Genomic DNA, 11,076 nt, shown 5'->3' on the forward strand with positions numbered 1-11,076 from the left:
TTTTCTAAAGATTAAGCAAAAGCACAAATTAAGCAAAAGGCACAAATATGTAAATAAAATATGAAATATTATGCATTCTTTACTTATCACTATTATGTTTTACCTCCAAAATTACAATGATTTAGAATGAATTTTTAATAAAGAAATGTTTTGAGTGTTTGGATTATTTTACCTACCAAAAATAATTTTGTTTTAAGGTACAGTGTGTGAAAACTTTTAGTATTATCCTTAAGTATTACTAGGTTGTTTTAGACACTTTCTCTGGAGTCACTTTTGCAAGCTTTATCTCTATTAATGTTTAAAGCCTTCAATCTAATTAACCCGTGCACACTATAATTTTAATTCAAAAAGAAAAGTGAACTTTGACCCAATTTCAGATGCTAAGGGTATATCTAGCCTCCATACCAGCCCACAGCCTACTTGTTATCATTTGTCTTTACTCTTCATTACAAGAAAGGTGAATGAAAAAGAGAGAATGGGGGAAAGGTCAAGAAAAAAAGAGAAAAGAACTGATTATCCTTTCAATAATGGAAATTGAAAGTCATCTGTTAAATGTAGCCCCTCCGTTCATGGTGAGTCAAAATCCCAGGCTCCATTCTATGGCTTCTGCCTTACTGTACAATTTTCTCCTTTGACAAAAAAATTCTCTTTGAGTATTGCAATGACTCAAGACCCTCAGTTGTGATCATCACCTTTTCTCCTTCTAGGGAAATTCACAAAGATAAAAAACTAGAGTCTCACTTTTATGAGCCAAATTCACCTCTAGAAATGAGGCTGCACGCCACAGAGAGAAAGCCAGTACGCATATGTACAGGATGTGGGATCCAGCCCAGCAGCTCAAATCAGCCAATGACGTTCCACGGAGAAGACAAAGGCAAATACAGAGAGTAGCAGCCACTTGGTTAGCGTCCACGTTACAGAAGTGGGACAGGCATACCCACCCTCCCTGGGTGCCACAGCCCAAGCAGACACACCCAGACTCTCCCACTCACAGCAGCAGGGCTGGTCCGAGTTCAGTCACTAGAAGCGTGCAGCAGAGGAGAGGTGAGAGCTATGTTTGGTGCCAATGGACATATACCTGATTACCCAACAAGGAAAATAAAGGGGAAAGGCACACCTACACCCATTCCTACACAATTGTTTTCAAAGATCTTGAGGTAGAGAAATTAGAACTAAGAGAGAATGGTATTAGCTCAGTAAGTATGAAATAAGTACCAACACTTTCTTAAGCAACATTCCAATTCCAGTAGAAGAATTTTCAATGGTAAACGAGCAAAAAACACAGTTCCGCCTGCCCTCAACAGCATTTATTGGTTTGCTGTAAATACATTAGCTACACTGCTGTAACAAGTGGGAAAAAAAAACTAAGAGAAATTAAAATAATAATACTGTGATGATGATAATAATTATAGTTACCATTTATTAAGCAGTTATTAGGTGCCAGTTTGCTGTACTTGGCTACATGGCTTAATCTTCATAATAGTCTGTGAAGCAGGTTTTATTTTTCCAATTTTACAGATAAGAAAGCTACATCAAATCTAAATTAAATATCTTTCCCAAGAATACTAGTTAGAGTGAAAGAACCATACTCAGATTATCCCTGAACTGTCTCCACTATACCAGGAGTCAGCATCTTGTGACCCTTGTGTCCAATCTGTCCTGCTGTCTGTTTTTGTAGATAAAACTATACTGAAATGCAGACATTCTCATTCATTTCTGTATTATCTATGGTTGCTTTGGTGCTGTAACAGCAGAATTGAGTATCTGGCCCACAAAAGGTAAAGAGTTTACTATCTGGCCTTTTAGAGAACAATTTGGCCAACTTCTGCAATACAGTATGCCATTAAGTATTTTTAAAAGGTTGAGTATAATAAATACTTTTAGAGAATTATGAAATTCTAAGAAATGGGAGTACACTGCAATCAATTTAGGGCATTCTGCCTGTGCATTGATCGTTCTTCCACTCCTTAAAAACTCAGCTGGAGAAAGCATATTTGTGTTTCCAAAATTTAGAACCTGAATTTTATCAAGGAATTCTTTCACATCCTTCCCAGACCTGCTTTCAGCTCCTTCACACTTCAGTTTCTCACAGACATGTTACCAAACTGGGCTTACCAAACCAAGAGAGAAAGAGAGGGAGAAACACAATGAAAAAATAGTACTATAGTTTCAGGGAACTTCCATCCATTCTCAGACACTGAACCCCTGCCATGGGGGAACTCCAAAGGAACAGCATGCCACATTATAGGGTTCACTTGCCTTAGGCTTGTTAGCTTGGTGCACCTGAGTAGATGAATTTATAGACTAGAAGAATAGTATTTTAATATGGAAGGCATATTAGCTAATAATTAATTGATATGATAGTGTTCATCAATTTGCAAAAAAAAAAAAAAACACAAGAACAAAAACTCAGCAAACCTGGGTGACTTGTCTGAGATTTAAAAGGTTGCAACAGAGAAAAGGCCTCTTTTACTCCATCATTCTTTCCCAGAGAATCCCATAGACAGAGGAGCTTGGCAGGCTATAGTCCATAGGGTCGCAAAGAGTCAGATATGACTGAAGTGATTTAGCACGCACATCCAATCTACCACGCATTCAATAGGGTATGGTGTAAGGCCACAGCCATATGCTATATATTTTTTTTTCACTAATATATTCACTAATTCCATGTCCTTTATCAAGGCCACAACTCTGATGGAAAGAGCACCTTTGAGGAATCAGGCAGACTTAGATCCAAACCCTGACTTGGTCACTCATTACTTGTGTAAACTTGGGAAAATCAGTAAACCACTTTAAACCTCAGTTTTATATAAACAAAACATGGTAAACTGTTCTCTGACTTTAAAGAAGATAAACTGAGACAGCACATTCAATGTCTAACAGTGTATCTGGCACATAGTAAGAACTTTATCAATATATGGCAAACACTAGTATTGTTCTTACAAGATGAGTAAAACTGTATCACCTCAGTCTCTTTTTGGAACAGGGTCCATAGCTATTAGCATTTGGACCAGGCAGCATCTCACTGTTCAAGTATAGATGATAACCTGCTAGTTGCCTATGGTCGAGTTGAAGAATTCACCTGAGAAAGCTAACTTTTAGCTTTCTAATCAAGTCTGGTACCAGTGCATATAATTGTTATTATATGTTATAATTTATGGACAACCTTGTTTTTAATTACAAGGTTTTTATTAGAGAAACAGGTTTCGGGATGAGTCTGCCATCTGACTTGCCAGCACTTGTTGGAAGTTTTTATGTGATTCATTTACATGTGTGTGTGTGTGTTTAGGAGTAGTGCTATTATTAAATTTTGCTGACATACAGTGAGGAATCTGTGATTCAAATTTGTCTGTATATACACCTTCCCCACCACCCACTTTGTCCCTTCACACAACTCACCTCTCCCCCATTTATCAAGGACTAGTTTCAGATTATTTTCAAGGATGTACACAGATAGAATCACTTGGAATGGTCCTTGCCTAATTCTCTCTGGCTACTTGCGCATGTGAGATAGAAGTAAACACTGCTTAAAAGTAAAAATCTTTCAAAATAGAAAAAGGAGGAGAAGGGGACTTCCCTGGTGGTTCAGTGGTTAAGACTTCACTCTTTCACTGCAGAGGGCATGGGTTTGATCCCTCATGGGGGGAACTAAGAACCCACACATGCACAGTAGGGCCAAGAAAAACAAAAGTGAAAATCTTTTAGGTAATGTGGTGAATAGAAAATCCAAGGAGACTCTTTATTTTGTAAAGCAGGCATGTCATTTCCTCATTCTCAATGTTGTTAATTTTGTAGAAAGGATACCTACAGAAAAAACCATCTTCACATCAAAGTCAGCAAATGATACTGATAGATCAGTGCTATAAATCTCACACAGAGGAAAAGGGAAAAGATGATTATACAAAATCCGCAAGGAATAAAGATACTCTAACAAATAGAAAACTGAAAACAAAAGGGAATGGACAGTAATGAAGCAACTCCATGATGATTAAATAATAGCAAGAGTTGAACCTTTGTCAAGTACTTCCCACATATGCACATGAAACCTGCATATGAAGCCCAGGGCAAGGCATTGTAAAAAGGTTACATGATAATGTTTTACAGATGGAAGTTCTCTTTAGTGTTACTTTTCTCTTTAAGCTTCCAACTGCTCTATTAATTAAAAACATAGGAAAGAGTAGAAGAAATGAAGAGGAGGGAAAGAGAGAGGGAAAGGAGGAAAGAATGGGAGAATAAAAGAGATAGAAAAGGTGTCCAGTGTTAGGTATCACAATCCATTAGAACTGCAAACACTTGGGGCCCACACACAACCATTTCACTTGATCCCACCTCTTTGAGTCACTTCTTAGAAGGACCCCTATGGACTCATGTTACATGTTGCTGAATAGTAAATTAAATCACCCCTTCCCCAAAATGAATGGCTTAAAATGCCTGTGGGCCAGGATTCTGAGGATGGTGTGACAGGTCCTCCTCTTCACAGTTTCTCACCAGGCTGCAGTCAAAGTGTCCCGCAGGGCTGGGGTCTCATCTGAAGGCTCACCTAGGGAAGGTGCTGCTTCCAAGTTAATACACCTGATTGTTGGCAGGATTAATTTCCTTGAGAGAGGGTGAACAAAGGGCTTCAGTTCCCTGCCAGCTTTAGCTGGAGACTGCCCTCAGGTCCTCTCTCCTATGGCAACTTTTCTTCATCAGAGTCAGCAGGAGAGAGTCTTCTAGCAAGATAGAAGTGACAGTCCTTTGCAAACTTTTGTATTCAGGGATATGATACCTTCTCTAAATTGCCACATTCTATTGGTTCAAAGTAAGTTATTCAAGTGGAGGGGATTACACAGCCATGACTCCTAGGAGGCTGAGCTAATCTGGAACTATCTGAGATGCTGCCGACCATCACTTGGCAATCTATTCTCAGTATTTCTGTTTGCTAATTATTTTCTGTCTGGTTGCTATTCAGATTACCACCAAATTCCAAAATAGTCATATCTAAATGAAAAAAAACTTTACTTCTAGTTCTAAGTTGTGTTCCTTAGAAGCATTCATAGTACAGTAGAAGCGTTGGGTTGATATGGAGAAAGCATGAGTACCAGGCCCATTTCTGGAAATTTACTGGCTGTAAAATTTTATCCATGAACCTGATTTTCTCATCTTAGAAATGGGAATAATTATGCCTTCTCTTTTTGCCTCATATAATTGTTACAAGGACTAAGAAAGATCACATGTGGCAATATTTTCCAAACTACAGTAACATAGCACTGGAGGTGCTTGAGATGATTTTAAGTGGCCCATGGATGATAGGAGGAACTTTTCTCAAGTATATGTTTTTAGAGTGTATTATAAAAATATAACGTGCATAGCAAACCCATGACTTTAAAGCTAATGTTGCTTAAATGAGATTTAAATGAAGTTGAGGAAAGTGTGAGTCAAACTGAAGAAAACTATTAAGAAAAGAATATACTAGATAGTAAGAATAGGACAAACATTGTGAAAGTGGTATACAAACGACTGCATAAAATTTAGAATGCTCAGTAAATATATTGAATCTTATTCATTAACTTTTGCCCCATGACTCTGGTTGAAGAAGGTAACTAGATATATCCTTATTACTAGCAGAGCAAACCTAACTACACCTGGTAAAAGAGATGACTCCTTGAAAATCCAGTCCTAAATTGTTTGCCCACAAATAATCCATCTATTAATATTTTATTAATAAAACATTATTCATTCTCTATGCCTTTTTTCTCATCCTAGGATGTATTAATAATAACTTCCACTTATTAGGAGCTCACTATGTTAAAATGTGCATATGCAATTTCAACTAATATTTATCCTTGAGGAAGGATGTGTTAATATTATCATTCATTTGAATGAGAAAACAGAACATTAAAGAGGTTAAATAACTTGGCCAAAGTAACTCAGCAAAATAATAAGACAAGTAGAATTTATTTTTTTTTAATTGGAGGCTAATTACTTTATAATACTGTAGTGGTTTTGCCATACATTGACAAGTAGAATTTAAAGTCAGGTCTATCTAACTTTAAACCCTGTTTTAAGTCTACTTCTGCCAGTAATGTTTTAGAGGACTGGACCTCCACTTCGTATGCCCACACCTCATCTTTTTTGACTTCTTACACTTTTACTTGTTAGCATTCTAATGTTCTTTCTCTGGAATGTGGGAAAATATATCAACACCGGGGGATTCAAAACAAGGTCAGAGAATGAGTCTTTTTTTTTTTTTTTTTTTGCCAAATCCCCAGACAGGACATACACATTAAGCAGAATAAAAGAAGCAATTGCTTCCTGGCCCAAACTCTTTCGCCCCACTTACTCCGAAGGGAAGAGGAGCAAACAGAAAAGCAGTTTAGGCACTTCTTAGGGCTCCTTCCAGGCAGGGATGTTACCACTCACCACTTCCTCTGCATGTACTTCCAACCAAGAACAACTCTACAAACAAAGAAGAAGCACATTACTCATGGGCTCCAAATACCTGGTGGGTTGTGTAACTGCAAAGAAATCTCTCCTCAAGAGCAGACAGCATCTGAGTTTTGCTTTTTCAGTATGACATGTAAGTTTTGACTGACATCTGATTTTCTAAGTGATAAGGGTAACTAAAATGTTTTTAATTCTCTTTCCAAGAAGAACTTTGAGCTTTATGTCTTTAGATCAAGAAAAATAGACTTGCAAAATCTACTTTGAGAAAATATTACTAAAGTTATAGCCCATGAACCAATGGGAATTAGAATTCAGGAGATTGTACAAAATGGAATGGTCCTATGAGGAAGATATTACTTTTCTATATTATTCATTCCCCATCTTGTAACAGGAAGCAAGTTTTTGCTCATTTGAATCATGGAGTATTAATACCACAAGATTCAGACCCTAGTAACTACAAACAAGATAAAATTAACTTGATTAAATATACAAAGTCAGAATACATGAAAATGGAAAATTATTTTTAAAATTCTGAAAGCAAGCCATTGTGATATTCTCTAAGAATGTTCAGATTAAACTTAGAAGAAATGTCTTCCCATTAGTCTTCTCTTCCAACATAGCCCTGGAAGATGACCCCGAACAGCAGTACAGGTGTGCCTCGTGGGCACACATCACCCTGACTACCGCAGAGTCTTGTGGGTTGGGTCAGAGACCAGATGGGAAGTGCCATCTGAGGGTGGCCACCTACATTCTCTCTTCTCTGGATCCTTTAAAGAGTCCTGGCCAGTATTCCTGGAGAATATCCAACAATCTGAATTGGTGAGACCATCACCTCTATGACTGGATTCATATCAAAGGTTCCATCAGGAACTCCACATAGATGAACCTCAAACCATACTCACAAAGTATACATCAAAATCAGTAACACTGTTTTATAAGCATGTCTAATACTTCACTGTTAAATTTCAAGTGCTAATTGAAGATTAGGTGTCAAATTTTAAAATCCTAACATTGCCTTTATATTGATTATATTTCTGATAACTCTTTGAATTTGTTTTGAAACTTTCACTTCAATACTGCCTTGGTTATAACCACATCAAACACAATTTGAGACTAGAGTGTCAAAAATAAAATCCTAAAACTGCCATCATAACGATACCGAATTTTGCTTATGATACTTTTATAAAACTTTCATTTCAACTATGCCTTGGTGTATAACCACATCTAGTTCTTCAGCTCTGAATTAGGGGTACTCATTTAGTATGGGAATAGCAAAATTAGTAACCCAAACCTGACTTGCCTTATTCTGGTGTCTAGGTCTGTTTCTTGAAACTTTCACTTTAAATCTACCAACCTTTCTTTAAGATGAAAATAACTCTGCATTGTTTATGATTTTTGAGGAAATAGTCCTATTATTGACTCATTAATGTAACAAAAATTTTTTTAGAAGTCTTTATATGATGGGGTATTGATTTATCATAAGCTAAATCTTATGTTGGAGAAGGAAATGGCAACCCACTCCAGTATTCTTCCCTAAAGAATCCAATGGACAGAGGAGCCTGGCGGGCTATAGTCCATGGGGTTGCAAGAGAGTTGGACATGACTGAGCGACTGAACAACAAACCTTGTATGTTTGAGGGTGTAGTATAAAATACGAAATATATTCAATTTTAAAATAACTTCTTTTACATGTTATTTCTATAATATGATTAACTTTACAACAAAAGTTGCTACTCTCCCTAGAATATAAAAGCCATGAGGATGGGAATCTTTTACTATTTTGTCACCAATACATCTAGAGAACTTAAAAGAGTGCCTGTCACATATCAGACACTCATTAAATATTTGTTGAGTGACTATTAGAGGAACTGAATAATCAAAACAGACACACAAAGAAATGAGCAACCATGAAGAAAAGTATTCCTCATTCAGAAAGGGCCTTACTTTTAGATAATTTTCTAATGCTATTGTCTTGCTTGCTTTTTTTTTCACTTAGTAAGAATGCACGTATAAAGAGAAACTTCAGAAGAAACTCTTATCAGGGATATTATGTGGTAAATGCCTTCTCCTGGCATTGTTTCTGAGTGTTTTTTATGTCGTTCTCTGATTTGTTTCAATGGATTATTCCAAGGTTGAATTCAATAGATTATTCCAATTTGAACTACAGGCATACCTTGTTTCACTGCACTTCATTTAATTGTGCTTCACAGATCTTGTGCTTTTTACAGACTGAAGATTTTTGGCAACCCTGCAGCAAGCAAATCTACATTATTTTTCCAACAGCATTTATTCCTTTCATGTCTGTGTGTCATATTTTGATCATTCTCATGATATTTCAAACTTTGGGGTTATTATTATGTTTGTTATGATGATATATGATCAGTGATCTCTGATATTACTGTTGTAATTGTTTGAGGCCACCACGAACTGTAACAACATAAAGATGGCAGACTTAATGGATGTGTATGACTTCTCCTCTGACCTGCCTTTTCCTGTCTCTCTCCCTCTCCTCAGGCCTTCCTATTCACTGAGATAAGACAAATTAAAACTAGGCCAATTAATCACCTTACAATAGCCTCTGAGCATTCAAGTGGAAGGAAGAGTTGCAGGTCTCTCACTTTAAATCAAAGCCAGAAACGATTAAGCTTAGCGAGGAAGGTACATTGAAAGCCTGGATAGGTCAAAAGTTAGGCCTTCCCCACCAAAAGAGAAAAAATGAAATCGTTCAGTCATGTCCTACTCTTTGCAACCCTATGGACAGCAGCCCACCAGGCTCCTCTGTCCATGGGATTCTCCAGGCAAGAATACTGGAGTGGGTAGCCATTCCCTTCTCCAGGAGATCTTCCCAACACAGGGATCAAACCTGGGTCTCCCACATTGCAGGCAGATTCTTTACCATCTGAGCCACCAGGGAAGCCTTGTACAACAAACAGTTAATTTTTGGATGAAAAGGGAAAGTTCTTGAAATTAAAATTGCTACTCCACTGAACACATGAGTGATAAGAAAGTAAAAGAGGCTCATTGCTCATATGGAAAGTTTCAGCGGTCTGAATGTAAGATCAAACCAAGCACAACATTCCCTTAAGACGCCTAACCAAAAGAAAGCCCTAACTGTCTGCAATTTTGTGGCTGAGAGAGGTGAGGAAAAAACCTTGAAGGTAGCAGAAGTTGGTTCATGAGGTTTACGTCTCCGTAACGTAAAAGTGCAAGGTGAAGCATCAAGTACTGATGTGGGAGCTACAGCAAGGTATCCAGAGATCTGGCTAAGATAATTAACAAAGGTGACTCTATTAAGTGCAGATTTTCATTTATACATAAAGCCTTGTATTAGAAGAAGATACCAAGATACCATCCTGGACTTTCACAGCTAGAGAGCAGAAGTCAAAATTCAAAGCCTGGGGCTAATGTAGCGATGACTTTTAAATTGAGTCCAGTGCTCATCACCATTCCAGAAATCTTCAGTTCAGACAGGTCAGTCGCTCAGTCATGTCTGACTCTTTGCGACCACATGAATCGCAGCACACCAGGCCTCTCTATCCATCACCAACTCCCGGAGTTTACCCAAACTCATGTCCATCTAGTAGGTGATGCCATCCAACCATCTCATCCTCTGTCGTCCCCTTCTCCTCCTGCCTCAATCTTTCCCAGCATCAGGGTCTTTTCCAATGACTTCACATCAGGTGGCCAAAGTATTGAAGTTTCAGCTTCAACATCAGTCCTTCCAATGAACACCCAGGCCTGATCTCCTTCAGGATGGACTGGTTGGGTCTCCTTGCAGTCCAAGGGACTCTCAAGAGTTGTCTCCAACATCACAGTTCAGAAGCATCAATACTTCAGTGCTCAGCTTTCTTTATAGTCCAACTCTCACATCTGTACATGACTACCAGAAAAATCATAGTCTTGACTAGACAGACCTTTGTTGACAAAGTAATGTCTCTGCTTTTTATTATGCTGTCTAGGTTGGTCATAACTTTCCTTCCAAGGAGCAAGCGTCTTTTAATTTAATTGCTGCAATCACCATCTGCAGTGATTTTGGAGCCCAGAAAAATAAACTCTGACACTGTTCCCACTGTTTCCCCATCTATTTGCCATGAAGTGATGGGACCAGATGCCATGATCTTAGTTTTCTGAATGTTGAGCTTTAAGCCAACTTTTTCACTCTCCTCTTTCACTTTCATCAAGAGGCTTTTTAGTTCCTCATCACTTTCTACCATAAGGATGGTGTCATCTGCATATCTGAGGTTATTGATATTTCTCCCGGCAATCTTGATTCCAGCTTGTGCTTCATCCAGCCCAGCATTTCTCATGATGTATTCTGCATATAAGTTAAATAAGTAGGGTGACAAGATACAGCCTTGATGTACTCCCTTTCCTGTTTGGAACCAGTCTGTTGGTCCATGTCCAATTCTAACTGTTGCTTCCTGACCTGCATACAGGTTTCTCAAAAGGCAGGTCAGGTGGTCTGTATTCCCATCCCTTGAAGAATTTTCCACAGTTTCTTGTGATCCACACAGTCAAAGGCTTTGGCATAGTCAATAAAGCAGAAATAGATGTTTCTTGGGAACTCTCTTGCTTTTTCGATGATCCAGCAGATGTTGGCAATTTGATCTCTGGTTCTTCCGCCTTTTCTAAAACCAGCTTGAACATCTG

At 38.0% G+C, this 11,076-nt stretch overlaps 1 long non-coding RNA gene across 1 annotated transcript in view; it reads right to left on the reverse strand.

Annotated features, from left to right (window-relative positions):
- LOC133048487 (uncharacterized) overlaps positions 1-6,586 on the reverse strand; it is a 45,825-nt gene extending 39,239 nt beyond the window's left edge. The window contains exon 1 of the long non-coding RNA XR_009691044.1: positions 6,323-6,586. This is a non-coding gene — a long non-coding RNA (uncharacterized LOC133048487). The remainder of the gene's footprint in view (positions 1-6,322) is intronic.
- Between the last annotated feature and the right edge of the window lie 4,490 nt (positions 6,587-11,076).

The sequence above is a fragment of the Dama dama genome, chromosome 29, assembly GCF_033118175.1.
Source record: "Dama dama isolate Ldn47 chromosome 29, ASM3311817v1, whole genome shotgun sequence".
Lineage (NCBI taxonomy): Eukaryota > Metazoa > Chordata > Mammalia > Artiodactyla > Cervidae > Dama > Dama dama.